Genomic DNA, 26452 nt, shown 5'->3' on the forward strand with positions numbered 1-26452 from the left:
TGAAATCTTCTAATCCTGTAGACAAAAAGTCATCTACTCTTGTAGGTGAAAGTTGGATTACCTCATCTAGAAGACTAACCGCACATAGATGAGAAGCATCGCCGTCAGCATTGGTCGCATCAGCAATGTTCGTATCGGATGTTACCTGCGTGACTGTTGTTTCCTCTCGTACCTCAGCAGTAGCAATTTGCGTCTGTGAGATCTCAATGAATGCCGTCATCAGGATTGGTAGCCGCTGGGGACAATACACAGCAAAGGCCGTTACCGGGTCCAGCAGAGTATCGATATCCTTAGGCATGACTCATGGGAGCGTTAGACAGATGTCTAGCACGCATTCTTCACCGCAAAACAGGCAGCGAAGTACAGGTAAGATGCAATCTTGCCAGATTGGTCTGAATGACAGAAACCATGTGGTATTTAATTCTCGTAGACACGGTAAACCTAAAATTTGGACGACGAGCTCACGACACTTCATCTCCAATAGAGCTCACTCTATGGTGCTTGGAGTGACGCTGGTGATGTGGCTTGCCATATCGGAGCAAAAATAGGATCCCTGCAACAAGTCCAAAAAGTAGTGGCAGTCCGCGAAACACAGAGTGCACAAAGTTGGGAATTATTCAGAGGACTGCTTGAAAAGGTGCTAACAGTCCTGAACACACGGTCTTAAATACATGTACAATACCGCTCGTATCAGACATGTTTAATATACGTTCTAACATTTCTGAGAAATGTATAGGGCAGTTTGTATTCAAAAGGGCTTGTATCTCGGCAGAAGCCTTATCAGTCCTGAAGGCAGGGTGCTTGGTTATATGTGAGAGGGTGCCCAGGCATGAGCTGAGCCCCTCTGCAGCCTTCGGAATCTCTTCTCCGGGGTTGTCAGTGGTGCAGCCTGACCATATCCTCTTAAGTGCATTATAACCAAACGGTAAATGCTAACTTTGGACTGGCGACACGGAAACATGTTGTGTTTGGTGTCAAACACCTTGAAATCATACCCCCACACCAGTAACTGGTGTGGGAGTATGATCCCATCCTTCTAGAGGGAGAGACATGGCAGTACTGGGTTACCCGGTAGAAACTTAACAGAGCCCTGGCATCACAAAATGGATGCTGCAGCCACAGACACGGGTCTGGCCTTCTGCTCATGACCAAAACTCCAGCAGGGGAGGCCTAGACAATAGGTTTCCTGTCACAGGAAGGTGTAACCACCCCCCAGACAAGCTTATGTGTATTGGGGCTGGGTGGGAGTACTCTCTGAGTTCTTTGAAGTCCTGCACTGGGGGCACATTTGGTGTCCCTGTGCATAGTCCAGCTCAAACCGGTTCAGGGGCTTCCAGCCCCTGCTCTGGTGCAAAACTGGACAAAGGAAATGGGTGTAGACACCCCTCTTTCCAAACCCTCCCATAGGTGGGTCCCTAGAGCTAGTCCAACCCCTTCCTTAGGTATAAGTAAGGAACCTCTGTAACCAGAACTTTAGATAACCCTGGATGAAACTCTGAAGCTGAATCTTGGAACTTTGATGCTCTGCTCAAGACCAGAGGACTGAAGAAATCTCCCTTGGGGTCAAGGAGTGACTCCCCTGCTTGGCAGGCACCAACAAAGCAATTTGCCAGCCTGCATTTTCGAAGCTCTAACTGGAGTCTGAAGTATTTGCAGCCCAGGAAGAGGATTTCCAGACATCTCCAAGGCCGACCCAAGTCCCTAGCAAAGCTGAGACCCGCACCCCTCGTGAGTAGCGTGGAACCAAAACTCCTGGTCACCGAGCACTTTTGCAAGTGGATTGACTTCTCGACGTCTCTTGAAGTCGTGCTTGAGCTGACTTATAGCCCCTAACTTGAGCACAGAATTCACCGAAGATTGTTGGCCTAGTCAACCCGAGTGACCCGTGGGCCGCCATTTTGTGTTTTGCCTTGAGGTCCCTTCGCGATCCCTGGTCTGTTGACTGGTGGGTCCCTGAGGGAGTAACTTTGAATTTCCTTGGGCTTCCCTGGTTTCGCCAGACTTCTCTCAACTTCCTACCAAGAGGTGAGTCCCTCAGACCTTGCTGGTCTGCACCGAAGCATTTCTTCTCTTTCTGCATGGGTTGCTGTTGCCAAGGCTTGTTGTATCCAATCCGGACACCGATGCTGCAGCACTCGACATCCTCTATGGGACAGCTGGAATCCAGCTCCTGGTCATCCTCGACACCTCTGGTCCTCGTGGATGAAGAGTCAAGCTTCACCTCCTTCACCTGAAATCACCCAACCTCGGTGGGCATCTGCCTATCACCTTCCTGGTCATTGGCTAGTGACACAGACTCTGTCCCCTCTGCTTTCAGGTTCTTCTCATCTTCGATCCAGGCTTGGATCTCTCCGGACACAATGCTCATCTCCCAGGCAGCAGAACTTCTTCACCAGCTTCCATTGAAATCGTCGACTCGACCCGACATCATTTGATACCTATGCACCCGGCTTCCATTAGTGAGGTAACATGAGTACTCCAGTGCTCCCGTGGGTGTTGATCCTAGATCTTCCTAAGTCCCAAAGGATTTGGTCCTGACTCAATTCTAAGTGTCCCTAATCTTTAAAAATCTAACCGCAACTTTCCCCATAGAAGCTAACGGGAGCTCCCGACTGTGTTCACACACTGCACACGTCCCCCGTGGGTCCCCTGTGTCACTACCTTGGGTGGTTCCTTGGGGTCCCAGCGATTCTACAGGCTCTAGGCCTTGTGTCTAGTTAAATCGTGGTTCTTATACCACTATTTTAGAATATGGTTTGGCTCGCCACTAGGGCCTGACGTGTATTTGTGCTATTTTACTGTAACATTTGAAGTGTAACTTATGTGTTTTAACCTCTAGTCTCATAAAGATACTAGGAGGATGTGTTTAGTAATAAATACATATATTTTATATATATTCCTGGTGTGGATGTCTTTCATTTAGGCACTCAAGAGATTATAGACTGGTAAAACAAGCTGATTTACATTGCTTCAAGACTTAGCCTGAAGGCTGCTCTCCATAGCTACCACTAGGATAGTTTTCAATAAAGTTTGTCTTTAACCTATAACCAATAAGGGGTTGTTTGGACTGGTACAGGGTGCCCACTATAACTAATGGACAGCATATACCAGGCCAACTTCTCACATCGACCACCCCTGCATAGTGCTATTACTTGCAGGTATAGGTATGGTTGGTGTGTTCATGTCTTTTATCTTAGCTAACCCAAGGCAAGACGTTTGTTGGACAGTGTCATTCATAAACATAATTTGCTCAGGGAGGATACAGGCTCTAAACAAAGCTTCTACCCCCTGCACTTCCCAATCGTTTGTACCCCAGACAGATTTTGTCTCAATGTTGTCTTTCCAAAAGTCTAACCCCTGTCTAGACAGTTGGGCAATAAAGGCTGCAGAATAAATCTGTTTTGTATTGGTTAACATATTTTTCGTTCCTGTGTTGTTCATATTCTTAAAATAAAACAATTCTGGATTTGATAAGTTGAACCCTGAAAAATATGGAAATTTCATTGCAAAAGTTTTTGAGCTACCCTTTGGAGGTGTAGGACAATGTTCCCATTGGTTATACATAAATACATTTCTAGGTGATGCAGTTTTATGAAAAAAATGATGACCATAGTGGGTATAACAATACATTTGTTCACAGTCGGATGAACCCTCTAAATATTCATGATTTGTGAATACTGCAGACCTTTCTAGATCAGACATCATGTTATTAATAGTCTCGAAGTCCCACTCATCAGAAAAGGTACTAGAGGTAATAAAGTCACTTAATGAAATTTTAAATAAGTTTGGAATCTTCAAATGTTCCGAAGGGCCAAAAATGTCATATTCAGTTCTGTCCCAAACTATACCATCTGGTATAGGAACGGCTGTGATGTTCACTGCTGACAAGTCTCTTGCTTCACGATGGGATGATTTGTGTGGTTGGAGAAGTAAGTTCACTCTTTTACTTGCTGTGTCCATTTGAATATATCTTCCATTTATCAGCATACCCAGAGTTATTATCAGAGCTAACCAAAGTAGAAAGAAGAATATTCCCAAAACAATCCATACTTCAATCCATGGTGAAACCAGATAAGTCTTTGTTAGGAGATGAAAAAAGTATGTTGCTTGTTCTTCGAAAGTTCTTTGTGCTGGCGTCATTTCAGGTTTGTTAGGATCCCCAGAAAACGTATCAAAGTTATTGAAATAGCTAGAGGCAGTTCTGTCAATGGTTGGAATTGCATCAGGATTCGTTGAAATCGCTGGAATCAGTTGATCACTTGTTACTTCATTGTAGACAGGTGTATCAGGACGAACTGTTATTTGGGTCTCAAAAGGGACGAGTTCCATAGCTTTGTTGCTTAGTCCTTCATTTCTCACTGTAGAATCTTCAAAGGTGATGAGTCTCTCAGTTTGAACCTCTTGGATTGTAGCTAGTGGAGTGAGTCTTCTACATTGTCGGAGTCCATTTGGCCTACTGCTTAATATCGGCCACATAGTATGGTTTGATCAGGTCGATGGACACAAATCGTTTCTCCTTTTTACCAGCAAGGGGTGGCAGTAGTATTGTTCTCGATCCATGGATTGCTAGGACAGGTACTGGTTGTCTGTAAGAAAGCCCAAATTATTTCTTGTCCGCGATCTTTTCTCTGACTAGATCACCAAGCTTTGGGATACAGACAGGCATTGCTGGGATGGTTGGTTTTTCCCCAGTGGATGTTGGCTTCAGGAACACGTTGCTTTGTTTCGATCTTAGTTCATTTAAGTCCTGTAAAACAGCCAAACGATCTTTGATATCAAACTTTTTATTTTCCACCACTGTGCCTTTCATGTCAAGGTCCGGAATCAACATTCTAGTTCCAAATAGGACTTCATATGGAGGGACACCCCCTAGAGAACTTTTTGGCAAATTGTTTAATGAGCATTGGACCCCATAAAGATGAGTGACCCACCCATCACCCGAACCTAATACCCTAGCTGTTATGGATTGCTTTATGTCCTGTTTTTTTCTTTCCACAACAGAATTTCCCTCAGGATCGAATGGAGTAGCATACCGTAATGCTACGCCGAAAGTGACCATGGCTTCTTTGTAAGCTTGAGTGCTAAACGCAGGACCATGGTCAGAATGTAGTGTGCCAATTGTGTATGTGCCGATAAAGACTCGCAAATCTTTTATAACAGTTTGAGCGTCAGCCGAGCTCTGAGGCCACATCCAAAGGAACCTTGAACACGAATCCACTGCGACCATGATATATTTATAGTTACCATCCTTTTGTAAGGTGCCGCAGTGGTCCAGGTAAACACATGCTAATGGTTTATCTGATATTAACAGGGGCGTCTGCGCGGGATGTTTCACAGTAGAGACTTTCTTCTTCTGGCATATTTCGCAGTCCAAAACATAATTCCTGGTTGTTTCTGTCAAGGGTTCAAGAGTATTCTTTCAGTAACCTTGCACAGGAACAGAGACGCTGATTCCCAACTCCCCTTCAAGGATATTTCTGCGGTCCAGTTTAATTTCTAGACCCACAAATCTACCCCCAAGGGAGAAGGGGGAGTGGATAAAATAATAAACAAGAAGAGACTGGTCCTGAAGCTTGTCTTCTCTCTTTCATCTACTTCTTCGTTTTATCTGCAGACTGCGTGTCAACTGAGAGAATCTAAAAAACCAAGCATTAAGTTATAATTTCTTACACTTAGCTGAATTTCTATATTCTATTTCGCTCCTTGTTCTTTACCTACCCTTAGCTCCAAGCACTGTGCCCCTCTTCTATTATTCTTGTTACTATCTCTCTTTCTGTTCTTTCTTTTTTCTTGAAAAGGCACCTCTGGAATTTACCTGTCAACAAGATATCACTAATGTATTTATTTCCTATTTACCCCTTGAAACTCTCTTACACTTTAGGTAATCTAATTCACTTACTTGAGTGTGTATGCCTTTATCTTTGTAAGGACTCTTCTTAATAGTATCTATTTTCTAACAACTTTTCTTAACTGTTCTGGAACTCCCTTTTGACGACCTTTTCCTTCTTAGCAGGATATTGCCGTTAATCTAGATTTTTCTGGTAAGTACTGTCTAGTCTCCAACTATATACAACATTTTATTTTACATTTCATTCAGAGTAATTCTATAATTTTCTTTGTGACTTAGCTTATGAGTTCTTTCTCCCTTCAGGTTCTGGTAGCGCTAGGTATCCATCGACGAGTTGCTTTCACCTGCTGAAGCCGAGAAATTGGGAAGAGGCGCCACAAACTGTTACCTCAGCAAACTTCTCCTTCTCAACCTTGCTGCGAACTTAGACTGCTTCTGACTACTTCCGACGGAGGTAGCGGACGAGAAACCGGGCGAAACCCGACGAGGTTGCTCTCTGACTAAATCTGAGGAGCCTACGAATTAACCTGCGTGCTCTGAAACTTCCTCAGTGAAGTGCACGTTGGTTCCAGCGCGCGCGCCTCAAGCTGCCTCTGAACACCTGTGGGGAATAAATAAACTAGACCGCTGCGATGATTAGAAAGCGGCGGCCCTTCTTCGGTTCCATTTCTGATTCAGCCTGGTCCAGCCATTGCCTCTGGCCCGCATTCTTCTTCCTGACCCATAACTTCTGCCCAACACTGTACCCGCTATTGTCCAAGCGCCCCTAGGAGCCCTGACAGTTTCCTAATGCCTGGCCACCAGTATCTCTGTTTTAATAACGATACTGTGGCAGAAACACCTGCATGGGCAAAGGCGATCCCTTCATGTGCTGCTAGGATTAGTCCTAATCTATGTTCCATGTTTGGTATTACCCTATCCCCCACTCCAGGGATTTGAGCAAACGGAACATTGTTCACATCAATTATATATGAGTATTTAAGTTGAAACCTTTTAGGTAACGCTGCACCGCTGCCTTTGCTTGAAGCATTGACAGCCAATATTATTTCACTGTCTATTTTTGTTTTTGAACGAGTGATTGCAGCTACGGAAGGCGTTTGCACAGCCCCTTTTGCAGTTTTATCAGACAATGAATTCCCTTCAGTGTGAACACCATCACGTTGATGACTCAGCGTGTGTATCATGTGAGTGTTTTGTAGTCCGTTTCGCAACTGAACTACTTGTTCCCAAAGCGTTTTATCCTTGATTGTGCCACCTTTTGAATCTCTGAAACCATTTTGAAGCCAATTCTGTAAATATTCATTGTATGATTGAACACAATAAAAAGAACTGCACACTATGAGTGTGGGGAATTTGCGATCCGTATTTTCAAGTGCCATTTTAAATGCTTGTAGTTCAGCTCGCTGAGCTGTACAATCTCCTAGAGATTGCGTTTTTGTGACCATTGGTCTAAATTTGCCATCGAGAATACGACCTTTAACGATCGCGCATGCTGCACTATAAGCTTGCTTACCAGACATAGCGGGTTGTGCAGATCCGTCAGTCTAAATTATAAATTTGTACTGGTCAAGAGGGAGAATTTCAGTAGGCAGAGGAAATTCGTGTTCGTATTGCAGGAATGCTTGTGTTTTTAAATAACGATCAAAAACATATTCAACATCAGTTGCAGCAAGAGAATTAACCCATTGTATCCATCTTGGATGTAAAGCTTTTGCATTCGGAATACTCGCTTTTGTAACTGCCTCTAAAGCTGGTACAGAGGTTACGACCATAATACGTTTCCCCTGTGCTAGGGCTCTCTCTTTTGCTACAGCGGTTTGAACTACTGTCAGAATGTTTTCCGTCGATGTAAATTTCATTTCTGCTTGCGTATACAAATGTGATTTGTATGCAATTGGTACTTTTTCACCTTCGTTAAAAGTTAAGTAGGTGAATCCCCATTGACCCAGAATGATTCAGATCACTAAGTTGCGTATGTTTACGCTTGTTTGTAAGTGTTTTGTTGCTAACATGTCAGCTTGAAGTGAACGCAGGATATCTGTGTGTTCCTGTGTCCAATGTGTGATTTTAAAATCAGGTTTGATTAATTCGTAGAGAGGTTTAACCCTTTCTGCGTAGTTTAGAATGTATTTTCTTCCAAAATTTAGGAAACCTAGAATCGACTGTAAGTTTTTCAGTGTTGTTGGAGGTTGCAGCAGCGCACACTTTTCTAAAAAGTTTGCTGCCAGACTTTTACCTTCACTTGATAGCTCATTTCCTAGGAAAAGGACGTTGAGATGGGCAATTCTTGATTTTTTTAAATTGAATTTACAACCTTCAGAGGTGATGCCCAGTATAATGGTATTCACCCTGTTCAAGTGCCTGTTCAGGTCGTCTGTCAGATAGATATCATCGACATATGACAATGCCTCGTCATCATAAATTTGTAGTAACTCTGTTACCCTTGCTGAGAATAACCCTGGACTATTCTTGAATCCCTGAGGGAGACAACAGATTTGACGCTGGGTCCCCATTATTGAGAAAGCTGTGAAATACCTAATTTCAGGTGCTATGTTTTGACAAAAGAAACCGTTAGAAATATCTAAAGTGGTTTTATATTTTTTACGCACAATATTATTCATTAATGCTGTACTATGTGCATTTTGAACTGCAAATGTTTTACAAACAGAGTTTAGGTGTCTGTAATCCAAAACTAGACGATATGTGTTGTCTGGTTTGGAAACAGGAAACAAAGGATTGTTCATTGATGAGGTGCATGTTTCAATCACCCCCTGGTATTCAAGTTGATCTAAAATCTCCCTGACCTGTTTTTTAGCTTCTTGCTTAATTGGATACTGCCTTTGTGCAGTTGGTTGATTTTGTAACTGGATCTTATGGTGAGGTGAGTCCTCATCCCATCCTACATGATTTTTGTATAATGCTGGGGCTTGGGCCACTCCCCATTTCCTAGCATAAGTATATTTTAAATGTAATGGAACATGGTTAGAGAAGGCTGGCATAATGATGTCTTTGCCATGTGGGCACTCACTGACAAATTCTGGCGGCCAGTCCCGTTCTGCTAGAAGTATATCTTAACCCTTTGAAAGTCGCTCCCAAAAGAGTGCTTTCACTTTTCTTGGTATGTCTCCCTCCATCCGGAGAGATATTTCATATAACCTTTGTGGAGAACTAACCCTTGTGTCTGCAGTCTCAACCTGAATGTCTTCATTTAGGTCCACTGTCTCCAGAAGTCCCTTCAGGTTCTGGCGAACTATTGATACTTCTGCCGCACTGTCCAACATTGTCTGAGCCCATTCTCCGTTCTTGAGTAGTGTTCTCAGAATCCTCGCAATGTCTAATCTTCAGACCTGCTATTTTCTTCTTGGAGAATTGAGGTTTTGGTTGATTTTTCTGAACGTGTTGATCGTCTTTGGACTTCACGCTTTCTTCTTTTTGATCTGACCGTCCTCTTCTTTTGGATGTCTGTGACGATATCTCAAAGGTATGAGAGGAACGTGTATCAGTATCTTGATACCTGTCAGGCTTTCTCAAATTATCCCTATTCCTGAGGTTATACCTCCTTTCAGAGGGCTCCTTTTGAGGAGACCTACCTCGGGGTTGAGAATCTTTCTCTGTTGAATGTTGTTTGTTATTTTACCACTTCTTTTTAGAAGAGGTAGGATTGTTTTTAGTAAAGGCCTTTTCAGGACTTTCAGACAGTTGTGGTTTAACTGTGTAATTCTATTAAATTTTGTATCTGATTAAGTAATTCTACGTTTGACATTGCTTCAATGTCAGGATGATGTGTATAGCCGGCTAAAATCGGCCATGTTGCTCCTGGTCTACCTAGTGGACCGAGCATGGTAATGTGATTGTAATGTTTTAGGGCGCCTTTAAACCAGAGATCATGCTCCTGGTATGTGAGTGGAATTTCAATATCCTCGAAAGGAATATATTCCTCAGGTGGTTCATCTTCTTTGTAGAAGTGAAATGTTTTAGTTACTGGATTTGATTCTGGGAATACCATCCATGAATAGAATACCTCTGTCTGGTGAGATTCATGTGCCTCTATCACAAAAACTGCTCTACCACCTCTTGCTGTTAGGCCATGTTTTATAAGTTTTAGAGTGATGGCTCTCCTTAAATTTGGAGCGATGATTTTCGCATTTTCATCGGTTTCATTAAAACCTGTATAATTAAAAGCTGCTGCGACATCGTCGGGTACAGCTCCACCGGTTCCGGTGTTATTATACCCGTTTAGGGACATTGTTTAATGAATATTGCAGAGCAAGTTTTAAGGGAACAAAGATAAGGTGCACAATATTTTGGAACACTGTATCCTTCAACGTTGAACAAACCAAACAGCTAATACATAGGATTTTTGTCCTACTCAGCTATGGCGGATATTATCCCTACCCACTCGAGACGTCTTATGGAGTATTATGAGTAGGGGTTTCTGAGAAAAGCACAACTGAGTTACTTCAGTATCCAGTGTTAAATTAGTGCCTTACCAAACAGTTGGGCGCCATGTAGTGTAGTTCCTATATCCCTGATAGGCTCTGCGCATTGGAATAATATACACTATAGTTTTGACATAGGACTGAGGTCAGTATGTCTCTATCGAGTACATTAAACCTAATTACTTGTGTGTGCCAGCTAACTCAGAGGTCACTAGAAACTTCTCGAATAAACAAGAAGGGATTAATTTCTGACAACCGCATAAAAATGACTACTTTGTTTCCCTTAGAATCAGAACAATCTCAGAATTGTGGAAACAATAGATAACAGTTTCACTCAATCGTGCATGCTTCGTTTCTACAGAGTTACACAGAAATATATAGATGGGCGTTTCAATAAAAAGGGTATAATGAACAGTCTTATTTCTCGTGCAAGAGATATGAACTGCTACAATCGTAAGACAGAATGCGAAGTATAATACGTACAGCGTTAGCAGTAAGATAAAATAATACTGCAATAGCATGGTTTGTAGCTATGACAGATATACATTAAAATACATACATAAATGTTATGTTATGTTATGTTATGTTATTTGGTTTGTAAAGCGCTCAAATCACCCTGGGGCATCTCGGCGCTGCATATTAGACTAACAACCAAAAGGAAGACAACAGGTCGACAGGGGGAACTAACAGAGGAATCAGAATAAAAAGGTTTTCAGTTTTTTCTTAAATAGCTCGTATCTGGGGATGGATCGTAAAGTGTAAGGAAGCTGGTTCCAATATTTTGGGGCCAGATATGAGAAAGATCTGCCTCCCGTTCGGGAGAGACGAAAGCGAGGGACTAGTAATCGGCCCTGGGAGCTTGATCTGAGGTTCCTTGAAGGAGACTATTTGAACAATTTTTTTTGTAGATAGATAGGCCCTCTATTATTGTATGCGATATAGGTGAAGCAGCAGATCCTAAAGAAAGATCTCTTTTTCACCGATAGCCAATGTAGTTCTCTAAGTAACGGTAAGGAAGGAGTTCCTGCAGGTTGGTTTAAAATCATCCTTGCCGCCGTATTCTGAACAACCTGTAATTTGGCTAAGAGGGTCAAGCCTACTTCTGCCATCAGGGCATTTCCATAGTCCAACCGGCTTGTGACCAAGCCTGAACTAAGGTTCTACGATGGTTAGTAGGTATAAAAGGAAGAATTTTCCTCAGAAGCCGTAGACAGTAGTAACATGTGGCAGATGTGTTGATGATATGTTCTTTCATCGACAGAGCCCTATCGATTTTTATTCCCAGATCATTGACTGAAGCCTTAGGAGTGGGGGCCACACCTAATTGGGTGGGCCACAAATCATTTGCCCAGACCTCCGCTGCTCTGCCTAGTAACATGATCTCTGATTTATCTGGGTTTAATTGAAGATAATTGGCCGTCATCCAGTCATATATAGTCTTTAGGCCGTTAGCAAAATGGATTTTCTCATTCTCTAAATTATTTCCAATAGAGAACATGAGCTGCGTATCATCTGCATATGAGATGATATCGAAGCCCAGCGGTTCAACTATCTTCGCCAGAGGAGACATATAAATGTTAAAGAGGGTCGGACTCAAACAGGAGCCCTGCGGAACGCCCCTCTTTAGCGGCATTTTTGGCGAGGAATAAGGCCCCACCGTAATTACTTGAGATCTTTCAGACAAAAAATGTATTAACCACTTCAAAGCCGTACCTTTGATGCCGCCATCGACTAGTCTCTCCGCCAGCTTTTTGTGCGAGATGGTATCAAAAGCCGCGGAGAGATCTAGAAGAATCAGAATCACTGAACCCCCTGCATCAACTAAGTCAGTCAGTTACTGCCAGTACCGCAGTTTCTGTACTGAAACCTTTCCGGAAGCCTGATTGTGAGGGGTCTAGAATACCATTCTGTTCAAGGTAGAAGCAAAGTTGTTTATTTACCATGCCTTCGAGTTGTTTACCCAATAATGGTAGTAGGGATATAGGGCGATAGTTGGAAAGAATAGTCGGGTAAAATGTTAATACTCATCTGATGCTTCTAGCTAGTTCTGCCCCAGTGTACCTAACCTAAGTGTAGTATGAGGTAAGAAGTAGGTGCTGTTTGTCTATAGTCTAGCTTTGCTATAGTTGCCAAGATTTGCCAAAAGTCCCTCAAGGTTCTAGTCCGCTCCATACCTTAGAATGAGTGAGGTTGGAATCTCTTTCCGAGTCTCGATCTCTAACACCCCTCAAGGGAAGTCAGAAACACTGGAGCTGGAGTCTCTGCAAGGAGGATGACAGCGTCTGGTCAGTGCGTCTGGCGGGGACTTGACTTCCTTCCGAACTTGCCGTGGCAAGCCGCGTCGTGCAAGTAGGCAGCCGAACCGTGGTTTGCCATGGTAAGTGAAGTATAGTTATACCTTGAAGGTGTTTAGGAATGCCAGTATTGACGTAAAAGTCGGGCAGAAGAACGTCATAAATGAACCCCTAAGGAATAGATGTTCATGCATAATAAATGAGTTCTTGGAGAAATCAATATCCAAGCAAGGGGAAGTCCTAAAGGCTTAAGGGCCCGATTCACAGAACTAAATTAAGACATAATCCTAAACTTACTACTTTTGGTATTCACAGAAGTTAGGATTTTGTCTTAAGTTTGTCTTAAGACAAACTTAAGACAGACTTAAGACAGTCTTAAGACAGACTTAAGACAGACTTAAGACAGTCTCAAGACAGACTTAAGACAAACTTAAGACAGACTTAAGACAGACTTAAGAAAGACTTAAGTTAGGATTTTGTCTTAAGTTTGTCTTAAGTCTGTCTTAAGACTGTCTTAAGTCTGTCTTAAGTTTGTCTTAAGACAAACTTAAGACAAAATCCTAACTTCTGTGAATACCAAAAGTAGTAAGTTTAGGATTTTGTCTTAAGTTAGTTCTGTGAATCGGCCCCTAAAAGTCTGGTTTTCCAAGAACTCGTTGTGACGTAGATGAAGGGATGTAGGTGGCCATGCTTGTATTTGGTTAGCATGGATAATGCCTAAATATGGATATGATTTCCATGCCTAAATATGGGCAATGGGAATTGTGCCTATATATGGACATAATTCGGGAAACCAATATACGGTATCTAAATCGACACACAACAATTTCAGCCCATGAGTTGTGTGTTGTGGTTGTGTGCGGAGTTGTGTGTTTGCGTACCTGCGGCATCGTCCGTGGCGGTCCATGACTTGCTGGTAATGTATCATTTTTCAAGTCTCACTTTTTTATATTTTGTTTTCGTTACCGTCTGGCTTTTTGGCAATATTTCACGCAGTTGATATAGATTCACTCATTCCAACATGGCCACTACACCATTGATGAGTAGCACATTCCCTTTTTCACTTTCTACTGCTTATAACCGCGGCAGTCAATGGCCGCCAAGTGAACATTTTCAAACAACCAGCAGCACACAGAACGGTATCTTATTCACATTGAGGTATGCACATTTCTGTTCATATATTTTCCTGTTACCGGATTGATATTAAGATTTTCTTCTGGGATTTCGTCGTTTTTTAAACGTTGTCTTTGCACGGTGGCTAACCTTTTTTTCGTGGTTCTGATACACTTTCTACACGCTGTGCTATTGATCTTTTAACCGCTTGCGGACTCACCTAACGGCCTCTTCACTTTGGAGCACTTCTTTACATTGCCAAGGCAAACGACTTTGGGTGTTACTATATCACAGTATGAATCACCTTTAGCACGCTTAGATCGGGTTTTAGTACTCATTCCTTCTATGTATTTTTTTCTAGTTTCTTTTTATTAACTCACGTGACATCCACCTATAAGGCACCAGCATGATTAACATTAGTTTGATCATAATAGGCCACCTCAATTCACTCCTATCTTTATGTTTTTTAGGACCATATCCCCTGACGAAGGGTAATCGCCATACCCGAAATGCTTTGGGGCTTAATCTTCAGCTGCTTACAGTAATTTGAATTTCTGAATCTTTACACCTTGGACAATCTCATGATTACAATGTGGATTATCCGACAGTGAATTATTAAGAATAAATTTTTAATTTGCAACTTTCGATTCAATTTGGTTTGCGACGTTTTCGCCTACAAGTGGTTGTGCTCAGGAGGGACACCACCCATCCCAGGGTGGTGCAACTTTCAATCGGTGCGAGTTCGCCCGAGGTTGTAGGACGCCTTAAACAGCCCCGTAGTTACCTTATCCGTCAGGGCACTGGGAGAATAAGTGATTTGCCTACGATCACAGGGTGTGGACGCGCCTAAGAGGTTCGCAGCCTGCAAACCGCACCTTTGGCGGCTGCGCGACATCCTCATCGCGGCGGGTGCGTCATTGCCCTTTTTTTTTTTTTTTTTGCGCGGGCATCAATCTCGCTACCTCTCGCCCGCTGAGCTAAGCACTGCACCGCCGTTTGGTGCTGCGCCCCCTGCCTTCTAAATTCTCAAGGTGTCTGACCAGAGCTATATGGTAATTATTGTTTAGGAATTACTGCGAGCCTGCACCCAAGGAGCAGCTGAGCTCAGAGACCATTTTTATTGGACATGATCACCTCTTACTGGGACATGTTCACCTAGACCGGAGGTGCCGTACAAACCACGCCGACACTGGGGTAAAGTGGAGAACAGAGTGCACGAAGCACAGTGTGATTGTCAGGTGAAAACGTCTTTGACACAATACAGATCCGCATACTGTACACCTGTTAGGTAACACATACTTATACAAGATGAGGCATACAGTGACAACATCATTTGCCCAGAATCACACCATTTATTGTACTTATCAGAACCAAGGTGGCCTGATACGAGATTACAAAAGTGATTTGAATAGAGCCACCAGGACGTTACTGTTGTCCACAACCAGACTTCAAGGTCATATGCATCAGATGGGGTCAGCAGGGGAAACCGGCCCACCACGTTACGGTTGGGTGACGCAACCGGTAACACGCTGCAAATCTAAAATCACTTGCTAGGCCCCTGGATACCTACCCCTGAACAACACCCTTTCGTTGAAACGGTATTGCCGCCTACGACCTACATAAGGCACGGTGCCGCCGCCGCGAGGCCCGTAAATTAGGCCTGCTGCCTACCCCCGCACCCTCGGCGTCCTCGCAAAAAGGGGGGGGGTGTAGTGCACAACTGGGCGACTTCAGCGCGGGGTGAGAAAACCGGAGTATCCATGTCCCACCCCTCCCCCACAAGACCTTTTACTGCATAGTGCCACAAAGAGCCCTGTAGGACACCAGGCGCGAACACCACTGTGGTTCGGCAATCAATGTGCGCGTGAACCGGTCGAGTGAGGGGGCAGGAACACTCCCTGATAATACGACGGTGTAGTGCATGGAGCCACCGGGCTTCTCAAATGTTTAGGGGCTCGCTCCCGTGAAAACAATTAAAGCCGTAGGGGGCGGGCATGCAGGCATGGGCATAAGAGCCTCCTGCTTTAATAGTAGGCCACTCGCGAGTGCAAGCCGCGCTGCCCCGAACCCCCCCTCAGGACCTAGCGCGATGCGCGGGTTGAGGCCTGCAGGCTTGATAATAAGAGCCTCAGGGGCAGGCGCGAAGTGCGGGGAATGAGTAAATGTTTAGGGGCTCGTGAATAACCAGTAAAACGCGCCGGAGGCGGGCCTGCACGCATGATAATTGCGGGCATTGGTCCCGATAATTAATGTTTGGGGACGAACCCATGACCTCACCATTTCCTACTCATAGCACTAAGCCACTGTGCTACCTTCGCGTTAACTATTAAAACGGGGTTACAATCAAAGTGGTGTATAGCGGGCATTGGTGCCGTCACACATCCCCCCCTACATTGCTCTAAGCCGTCCACCTAAGTCGCCAATCGTGCCTCAATCTTGCGCCCCCTCCGCCCGTGGCGATCCTCGCCACAGGGCCCCGTCGACCTGGTACTGCCCAGGGACAGGGCCGGGGCGGAGTGGGTGCTGCAAGACTCACCAGAACAAGAAGCGTGGAGGCGATGATGACCAACAGTGCCGCGGGGGCCGGAGGCGCACGAGGACGGCGCGGACGACAGACCGATGCTGCGAGGTGAGGTCAAAGGCGAGGTGGGCGACAAAAGAGGTCGCCAGTGAGGGTGGGGGAAGGCTAAATAGCCTCCCCCTCACACCTGGGCCCGGAAGTGACGCGCATTGCGCGTCACTTCCGGCCCTGGATACGGAGGGGGGCACCAGTCTGTGTCCCTGCCCCCACCCCCCCCCCCCGAAGGGAGGGAGTGGGGAGGGGTGACCGGGGCCCCGGGGCCACTAAGGCGCCGACCGCCGAGTGGCCCCCTGCGGGGGCCGCGGTCAGCGGCAAAGATCTGTGAACCCCGCTCGTTACACCCTATCTTTTTAGAACACAAATGATTACACATAACCAACCAGGGTATTTATCAAATACCTTCATTTCGAGGCCGTGAAAGGGCAATTCATTATGTTCTTGCAGAAATATTGCAGCAAAGCTTTTGATTCATGTTAAAGTTAATCAAACCAAACGTATTACTAACCCAAATAAATATGTTTCTGGCACCAATGAAGCCTTATTCGAGACTGTGCCTGCTGCACAAAGGAGCGCGCGATGTTTTATTAATGTGAAGATGATCGGATAAAGAAGAGAATTTGGCAAGCTGTCAAATGAAGAGTGCAGAATAAGCCTAAGTGCAGAATTATTGCAATCGTATTATAGGCGTCAGTATACGACGCCTTGCATATCATTAAGGAAGAGTGTGAACTTTGCTGTAAACGTGGCTCCCACTTTCTAAATCCCCTTTCCCCTCCCTCAAAAATGAAAGAAATAAGGGGCATATTATCAAGACAGGCGATAAAATTATCGCCGCTTTAGCGGCAGCAAACTGCCGCTAAAGTGGCGATAATGGGCTTGATAATATGCTCTATGGATTTCCAATTGAAGCCCATGTTAGACGTCCTTCACATCTAACATGGACTTCAATTGGAATTCCATAGAGCATATTATCAAGCCCATTATCGCCGTGGTAGCGGCAGTTTTCTGCCGCTAGAGCGGCGATAATTTTATCACCTGTCTTGACAATATGCCCCATGAATCTGTTCACAACACAGAAATCACGCAGGGTTAACCCTTCAGATCCTGTTTCAAGCACAATTCGGTGGGAAAAAAATCATGTCACATGACAAATTGGGCAGCAAACAAACAGAAGCTTGTACTGTTAAATTTAAACCCAGGAGAGGGCACGGTCACAGCCACGGCAGCCCAGAGAGAAGCAAACTCGCGGCAGCATCGTGGGCATGCAGGAAGCAATAAGCAACACTACTGCCCTCACTTATGTTTCACTTGGAGCATTTGTAATCATAATTATAATAATCAGTTCTCAACAGTCGCCCGCGTAACCAATGAACCGACACGAGCTGTAAACACTGCTCTGACTCGTGCGCAACAGACCTACATGGCTGCAAACATGAAATAGACAAACATTTACAAACAATTGTCTCTCAGGGAGCAGCAGCATGTTAGGTCAGCGCCAGCACCTCTCCCTGCTGGCTCCAGGCTCTCTGAGCCGTGGCTAATCCTCGCAACGGGAGAAGGGAACACACCCATGAAAATAACAAATGTAAGCTACAGGCTACATTTTGAGCTGAATGCTGACAGCTATGTGGGCTGCCCTCTCCAGCTCTGGACTCATGCCAGACTCACATCTAAATGCACAGACAGGGCCCGACTGGGAAAGGAAATGGCACCAGCGCCAAAATTAAAGTAGAATGTAGAGAATCAGATGGCTAAAAAACAAGCCCAATCCCTGTAAAAAAAGAGCCATTGTTGTAGTCTGACACCCTATGATGACCTCCAACCACCACCATTTTAATTGATTTTAGTGTGTTATGCTACCCTAGCCTTAATGTAGGATGGCCCTACATATGCCTCGTTCTCTTTTATTCTGTAATCTTGATGTCTTTTAGTGGGAGCTGTTATGGAGTAGAATAGTCTTGCCAAGAATAGAAGGTGTGGGATGTCGAAGTGCAGTGTTGTGGGTGGTGGTGCACACATGTGCTCAATGTTGTATGCTGAGGGATAAAGTCTATAATGTTATTTGGGTTATGTGAAAGTATGACTTGAAATACTGCCTTTGACATGGCCTTACGTCATTCGGTTTTCTGACTTTACCTTGCTTTATGGCAGTGCTTACTATTGGCTTTGACATGGTTTCATGTCATCCTTGCTTTCTGATTCCATCTTGCTTTGGGCCTTTCTGTGTGCATGGCTTAACTAACTCCATTTTCTTGACTGAAGCTATTTTCTGTGCTTGCACATAGTTGCAAAGTGAGAAGGGCATGTTCAGCTCCTCACTTGTTTTTCACACTTTAACGACTGGAGAAAAATGGATTTTATCAGAGGAATGTGCGTACTCTGTCTTGAAGCCATGGCAGAAGCCTGGCCAACGGATGCTGTGACCTTGGTGCAGACTGGTACAGGATCTCATGAGAAAAAGGGGCAATGCTTGCTAGAAGCTTCGCTATGTTTTAATTTGTATTTAAGCAAAGCACTTGCTGAGCTCGGTGGAAGTTCACGCTGTGGAGCAGACGTGTTGTCACGGAAGAGTGGGGGCTGGTGTCACCTCTGAGCTTTCACCCGGTTCAAGCAATGGACTCCCCTTGAGCGAAGTGGGGTGAAATGTTGAAGCAGTAGGTGAGGTGTCTCTGCTACTAACTGTCTCTTGATTCTTTACTGATTCTTTCCTTTCCTTCTTATTTTCTGATTCTTATATCCATACATATATATTTCTACATATATATAAATGCTTTGATTGTGTATTTCAATCGGTTATTTGATATGTGAGAGTCTGCTATGATCAATATATATTCGGCCTGCCCGTGATTGAAGTATTTTGTTAATAAATGGATATATTCCAAATGTTTGAATTTGTCTTTTCCTTGTCGTAGGAGGTGATGAGTGTGCCCTCCTGGCAAGTGATGTGCACAGTATATCTCGCTCTAGAGAAGTGTTGTGTGTGTTACCTTGGTCTATCGGAGACTCATATGATATTGTTTTCTTGCCTTGCCTTTGGGGGAGTGTTGAAAGTTTGCCCACCTTAGGAAGTGTTGTGTATATGTTATATTCCATAAGTTTGGAACTGATATTCTCGCCCTGGGAAAGTGACGGTATATACCTTGGTCCAGGGGAGATCTGAGACCTTTCATTACAATCCCCCTTAAGAGGAAGCCCAAAATGAAATAAATATCCTACCAAAAAAAGCCCAAATGCTGGTGCACATTGAAAACTGCAAAAAGGCAAAAAAATATACACGCAATGGAGCGAGAGGCATGGCGTGGGAGGTAGCACTAACACAACTGTGGTATTAAGAGGAGGTGGGAGGGAGGAATGCTATATTTACATGTAGGCAGCTTTGGCGCTGAGGCTGAACACACGCAAACAGTAACAAAGCAGGAAACAAAAAAAAAAATAGTTCCTCCAAAGAACAGATAAAGAACCGTAGTGAAATGAGACAGAACGTAGGGGCATATTATCAAGAAACGGCTTTAAAATTATTGCCGCTTTAGCGGCAGAAAACTGCCGCTAAAGCGGCGATAATGGGCTTGATTATATGCCCTTGAGAAATCCCATAGAAGCCCATGTTCTGGTGTCAACATGGGCTTCTATTGGAATTATCTGCGGCATATTATCAAGCCCATTATCGCTGCTTTAGCTGCAGTTTTCTGCCGTTAAAGCGGCGATAATTTTAACGCTGTGCTTGATAACATGGCCCTTAGTCCTTTGCTGCGTGGGAGGAAGGGAAGAGAGAAGGAGGGACAAAGAGGCAAGACTGACCACTAGCATGCAAGAATTTTTAAAGGACAGTGAAACAAACAAATCAAAAGCAGGGAGTGGCTTTAAGCCCACAAGAGAAGTATACTAAAGTATACAAGAGTTCCTACCCCTACAATTTACCTAAAAATGACAAAATAATGAAGTAATACTATAGAAAAATATGGCAGATTATGCCATATAATTTGTCTATTCTTGCTGCATAATTTTGTGAATGCTGCTGCTTTCATTCATTCATTAACAACTTTATTTGGAGGTATTAAACATCCATAAAAGTGTCATGCAGTGCAAAACAAACATCAAAATACAATTCATAGCATAAAACCAGAGTTTATACACAAAAGTACAATATAACAAACAGGCTAAAATTATAAAATGGCAGCAAAATTTCAGATAACATAGACCAATATACACGTGTAACTAAATTTTTGGGAGGACCCAATATGTGGTTCGATTTCCTCGTTAGATAATAGCTATTGAAAGTCTTAAAGCCAATCTATGTCGATCAATATTAAAATGTATAAGCGTGGCCCCCCAGCACCTAATACAATGGCACTAATATCCTCAAGACAACCTGAAGGTAGACGAACATGAGTCGTAAGACGCGCAGGGCGCCTAACCGGGAGTTGTCGAGATGGGGATATAATAACAACAAACGAAAACCAGGGTCAAAATTCAGGAGCCAATACCTTCTATATAAGCATCTTAAAAGTCAGGGAAAAAAAGTCAGGAAAAAAAGCACAAAAGTGAACAATATCATTGATATTGAATCCCATCAGCCACTAAAAGTAGCGTACATCATCATTTAGGATTCGACCATACACTCGCCTCCAGTCCAGGAGAACCATGTGATGTATGAACAGAGAAGAAGGATCAAATTCACAACTCCAGATCTTATATGATGTCGCTAAAGTGCATTTAGATGTGGTTGATGGTGTTTAAGCAGTGCAAAAAAACTAAATCAGTGAGTGCAAATGTTAAAAACATCTACTGGGTCCGTACAACCATTTTATTAATAACTGACCAAGTGATGAGACTAAAAAACAGTGCAAAAGCAGTTTGAAAGAATAACTGCTAGTGTCCTAGAATTGGTCTACATGTTTCAGCCTAATGATTGAAAGACAATCAGGCTTTCGTCAGGACCAGAATAACCATGCTACTGCTGTATAGTGCATTATCCCAAAATGAAATGAAAATACAAAACCTACTTGAATGCAGGTTCTGAAGCACTCCCGAGTATTCGTGGAGTAATTCTCAAATCCTGAAAATAACAATAATGAGAATTATAATGGAAATAACAATGGTGTTCACAAGCTTTTTTTCACAACATTATCTCTGAAAAAATATAGATGCTTACAAAGCTCCACTAGGTTAATAATGGTGTCAATCATTTAACTTAGATAGACCAGTCTGTAGCAAATTGTGCTAAATTCAGAAATTATTATTCCAAAGTGAAAACTTATTCAGTAAAACGCTTACCCCTCAACATTGGGCAGGACACTCTACCAAAGACTCTCTTTTCATATAAAAGAGGTACTAATCTGCGAGACACCCTTGTACACACTAGACCCAAGACTGTCTCACCTGTCAAAGTCAACACATTGTGGGATTTACCGAGGGTTCAAGGACATTTTCCCTGTGGTACATGTACAGCTTGCCCACAGACTACACCAACCAAAGAGGTGGATATTGGGACACAGAAACCTTGGGTAATTTGAAAACACACTAACTGTAACTCTGAAAGAGTTATATACCTCATTACTTGCCCTTGTTCATTGAGATATGTCGGGATGCCGACACGCAAAGTTAAGCTGCGCATCAATGAACACAAAAGCACCATCTTGTATAAGAAACAGGCGACTAAATTGACTCAGCATTTCCTCACCTATCAACACAAGGCAGAGGAATTACAATGGACGGTATTAGAACAACCGTTCATTCCGACACGTCAGCGACATTACTTGCTTCTTATTCAAAAAGGAACAAAAATGGATTTATTTACTCCAGAGCGACACACAAGAGTTAAACGATGATATACCTTGGACTAGCCTCTAAGTCTAGGAGGCAACTCTTTTTGTGGTTACACGACTCAAATAACCTTTAAGTCCTTGTTCTAACCTTTTTGCTAGCGGAGTATATTTAGCCAAATTGGGGTCTGACGTTTCGGTAACGATAAGTGTACATCGCTATATCGTGCCTTGATGTCTTCATAATGGTTATGCCTTGCATTTATGAGCAGCTGTTTACACTATGATCAATGCTGCCACCTTCGCAATGTCTGTTCGTATTTCCATTTTCTATTTTACATCATGGTATATTCCAATCATGTTGTGTCATCGACTTACATTGCTCTTAATGGGTAATACTCCATGTATTATGTTTGTCACAGTGTTCGAGTTCAACTGAGCACTCGACAATGTTTTTGCCTCTGCTTAAATACTTCAACTCCCATAAGTCTCCTCTTCTGTTGACGCATCGGTTACGGTGACGCGTGCTAATTTATACGCGTCAGTTTCAAAGGTCGGTGCCTCCCCGTCCAGCTCTACACAGCCAGAGGTACCGACGGATAGGTAAGCGTTTTTAGATATTGCTCCGCTTACATTTTGAAGCTACAGTTAGTGAGACTAGATTGTTATTGCAGCGGTCTCATGGGCACTTCGATTTGCCACTAAGAATCGATGCATAAATCCTTTTTGCTGCATAACACCCCTGCGAGACACGTAACATTAGGGCAGCAAGAACAGGCTTAAATTTCCACCCCTCTTTGCTCGACAATATTGATTTACTTTGATTTTTGACTAAAGGAACGTATCGACAAACAAAGAAGTAGCTTTATTTCTTTCAGCCTGATTCTGTCGGCATATTCACATATGAGACTATACTCGAGAATGCAGGCTCTAGAATGGTCCGTTGTTTTGTTCTCCATGTTCCTGTAGAAAGGACAAGCACGTAGTGATTTTTAACATTGACAGCAAATATTGTTTTGCATACAATATGTCATACCCGTTTATTTTAAATACAGAGTGGGGCCTCATTCATCTGAGCGGATGCCAGGTGGGGTGAGGAGAGACCCCCTACGTTGAGGGGTAAGCATTTTACTGAATAAGTTTTCATTTTGGAATAATAATTTCTGAATTTAGCACAATTTGGTACACATTGGTCTATCTAAGTTAAATGATTGACACCATTATTAACCTAGTGGAGCTTTGTAAGCATCTATATTTTTTCAGAGATAATGTTGTGAAAAAAAGCTTGTGAACACCATTGTTATTTCCATTATAATTCTCATTATTGTTATTTTCAGGATTTGAGTATTACTCCACGAATACTCGGGAGTGCTTCAGAACCTGCATTCAAGTAGGTTTTGTATTTTCATTTAATTTTGGGATAATACACTATACAGCAGTAGCATGGTTATTCTTGTCCTGACGAAAGCCTGATTGTCTTTCAATCATTAGGCTGAAACATGTAGACCAATTCTAGGACACTAGCAGTTATTCTTTCAAACTGCTTTTGCACTGTTTTTTAGTCTCATCACTTGGTCAGTTATTAATAAAATGGTTGTACTGACCCAGTAGATGTTTTTAACATTTGCACTCACTGATTTTGTTTTTTTGCACTGCTTAAACACCATCAACCACATCTAAATGCACTTTAGCGACATCATATAAGATCTGGAGTTGTGAATTTGATCCTTCTTCTCTGTTCATACATCACATGGTTCTCCTGAACTGGAGGCGAGTGTATGGTCGAATCCTAAATGATGATGTACGCTACTTTTAGTGGCTGATGGGATTCAATATCAATGATATTGTTCACTTTTGTTCTTTTTTTCCTGACTTTTAAGATGCTTATATAGAAGGTATTGGCTCCTGAATTTTGACCCTGGTTTTCGTTTGTTGTTATTGTATTAAGGTAAAGGGATTGGAAACCATAGGGTCAGTAAATATTCTTCCCTTTGACCCCCCACTCAAATTTCTTGTTGTTATAGAGATGGGGATATAGCCTTAAGAATCAGGCTGCTGGGGTTGAAGGTGTGCAGTAAACGCCAGGCGAGTAATCAACATAGGACGAAGGATTCCTCTCGCAGTGCGCTTTGCTAAAGTTTAGAAATATATTCAAACAAGCACAATGTCAGCTGATGCGCTAAAGGAAAGGGAAGCGGCGGCAGCACATATGTTTAATAACAAAGTCTTTAATCTTGACTCAACTCCCCAGCATGCATCACAGCGGGCACGCAATACCATCATAAAAGACAAAATTAAACAACTGGTTAATAAAGTTAATAAAATCGGAACAAAACGAATGGTGAGAGGCGAAATCCCTCCAAAGTTACCTAGATGTTTGAAGAGTGCCAGGGGGATTAAGAATTTTAACGGCCCAGAGCTACGAAAATCCAGACAGAGATATAGTGAAGGAGTGGGTGGAGACCAATCTGGAATCATCCAGGTGCCTAATAGTCATTTTAGTAAGGTATGCCGAAAAAGACCGTTAAAATTACAAGAACAAATTGAAATACTTAATGCTGAATTAGCTACAATGGAATGTAATGATGAAATCACACAACTAAAAGATGAAATGAATATAAGACTAGGAAAAGAAGAAGATGAAATACGTGAGAGAAAAGCATACAAATTCCATTGTGATCGCACTGATTATGAGACGGGGCGCATTTTGACGTTCGTCAAGAAGCATGATTCATTAAAGGTATCAAAATATGGGGAAACTGGAGCCGGTAAAATGAATGCAGGGCCAAACAAAGTGGGGCCATGTACATCATCTAATTCAGAGTTTAGCTCTGCATTGGAAAGTGAAACAGAAGATAGTGACCCCAAATTGTGAAATAAACAAATACCAGCCAAAATTTCCCGAGCGGAGGAGGTGAATTTTTTAGTTTACTAAAGGCATAATACATTGCACCCAAGAACTCAACAAAACAAACAACAAAAACTAGATCCACCAAGCACCGCGAAAGGCAACAAACAAAATCAAGAAGACTCAAAGAAACAACAGACAGGCTCACCCAGACGCAACTGGAGACTTCAATAGAAAAAACACATAACGGAAGCCATACTGCCATTAACCTTACCGATCTTGATCTGAACAAGGCGGAGGAACAGCTGCTAACTTTGGGACTCTCCTACTGCCCAGTAAGCTCTTTTGACTATCCGACTAGGAGACATGACGTTTTCAAAAGTATCAGGAAATTAAAACTCAAGACATTTTATCTTCTAAATAATAACAGAATCCCGGAGGAAAGAACGCAACAATCTAATCCTCTGACGACAAATACCCTGCTTTTCAATTTGACAGCTTCAGACCAGCCACTTCTGGATGATTTGAAAGAGTTGGCAAACGAAAATAATGCCTCTGACAAAAACATTGGGATGGAAAATACAGCCGATGGGGGAACAGAAACGACTAAAACCACCACTCCCTTCAAACCTGTTTCTAAATTCAATCCCATTACAGTGAGAGATTCAATTGACATTTTTCAAGAACCAATAGTAAGGGGCATTAAGCAATTAAATCATAAAGTGCAAAGAGCAAATAAATATAAAACAAACAAGAAAGAACTCCAATATCATCAACTGATGGAGAAACTAAAAACAAACAAAGACATCATTATCCGCAATGCTGATAAAGGCGGAAACTTGGTTTTGTAGAAAAAGAAAGACTATATAGAAGAAGCCATGAATCAACTGGCAGATACAGCATGTTACCGTAGAAGTGAACATCCAGAACTGAGATCTACGTACAGTGCATATAATATGAAATTGGCAGCATGGAAAAATGCAGAACTGTTAACTACCCAGGATTACAAGTTTTTGAGGAATGAAAAATCAGTCACACCAATCTTGTACTTCATCCCAAAAATACACAAGGATGCACTGAAACCTCCAGGAAGGCCGATCATTGCGGCACGGAACAGCCTCCTGGAAAAAATGTATGGATTATTATTTGCAGGACTTTGTGCAAAAGCTGCCATCATATATTAGAGGTACCGGTGACTTTCTTTGAAAGATACAAAACATTGAATGGCATCATGACTTTTTGCTCATTGCGATGGATGTGACATCATTATACACATCCATCAACCATCAGGATGGTCTTCGAGCACTACAACACTATCTAGGTAAAAGCACTTACGAATTTGTACAGCATAATACGATGCTTTTAAATATGGTTGAGTTCTGCTTGCAAAATATTGTTTTTTTATTTCAGAATGTTTTGTACCAACAACAACGAGGTGTGGCCATGGGTGCAAGCTTCTCCCCCAGCTAAGCTTGTTTGCATATGGGATGGTGGGAGGAGCTGGTACTCATGAAGGAGCACACAACTACAGTTAAGACTAAAATTAAATGCTGGTTGTGTTTTATAG

At 42.9% G+C, this 26452-nt stretch overlaps 1 pseudogene; it reads right to left on the reverse strand.

Moving 5' to 3' along the window:
* The window catches only part of LOC146783294 (immunoglobulin lambda variable 5-37 pseudogene), a 59868-nt pseudogene extending 45836 nt beyond the window's left edge, over positions 1 to 14032 (reverse strand).
* Between the last annotated feature and the right edge of the window lie 12420 nt (positions 14033 to 26452).

Source organism: Triturus cristatus, chromosome 11, assembly GCF_964204655.1.
Source record: "Triturus cristatus chromosome 11, aTriCri1.1, whole genome shotgun sequence".
NCBI lineage: Eukaryota > Metazoa > Chordata > Amphibia > Caudata > Salamandridae > Triturus > Triturus cristatus.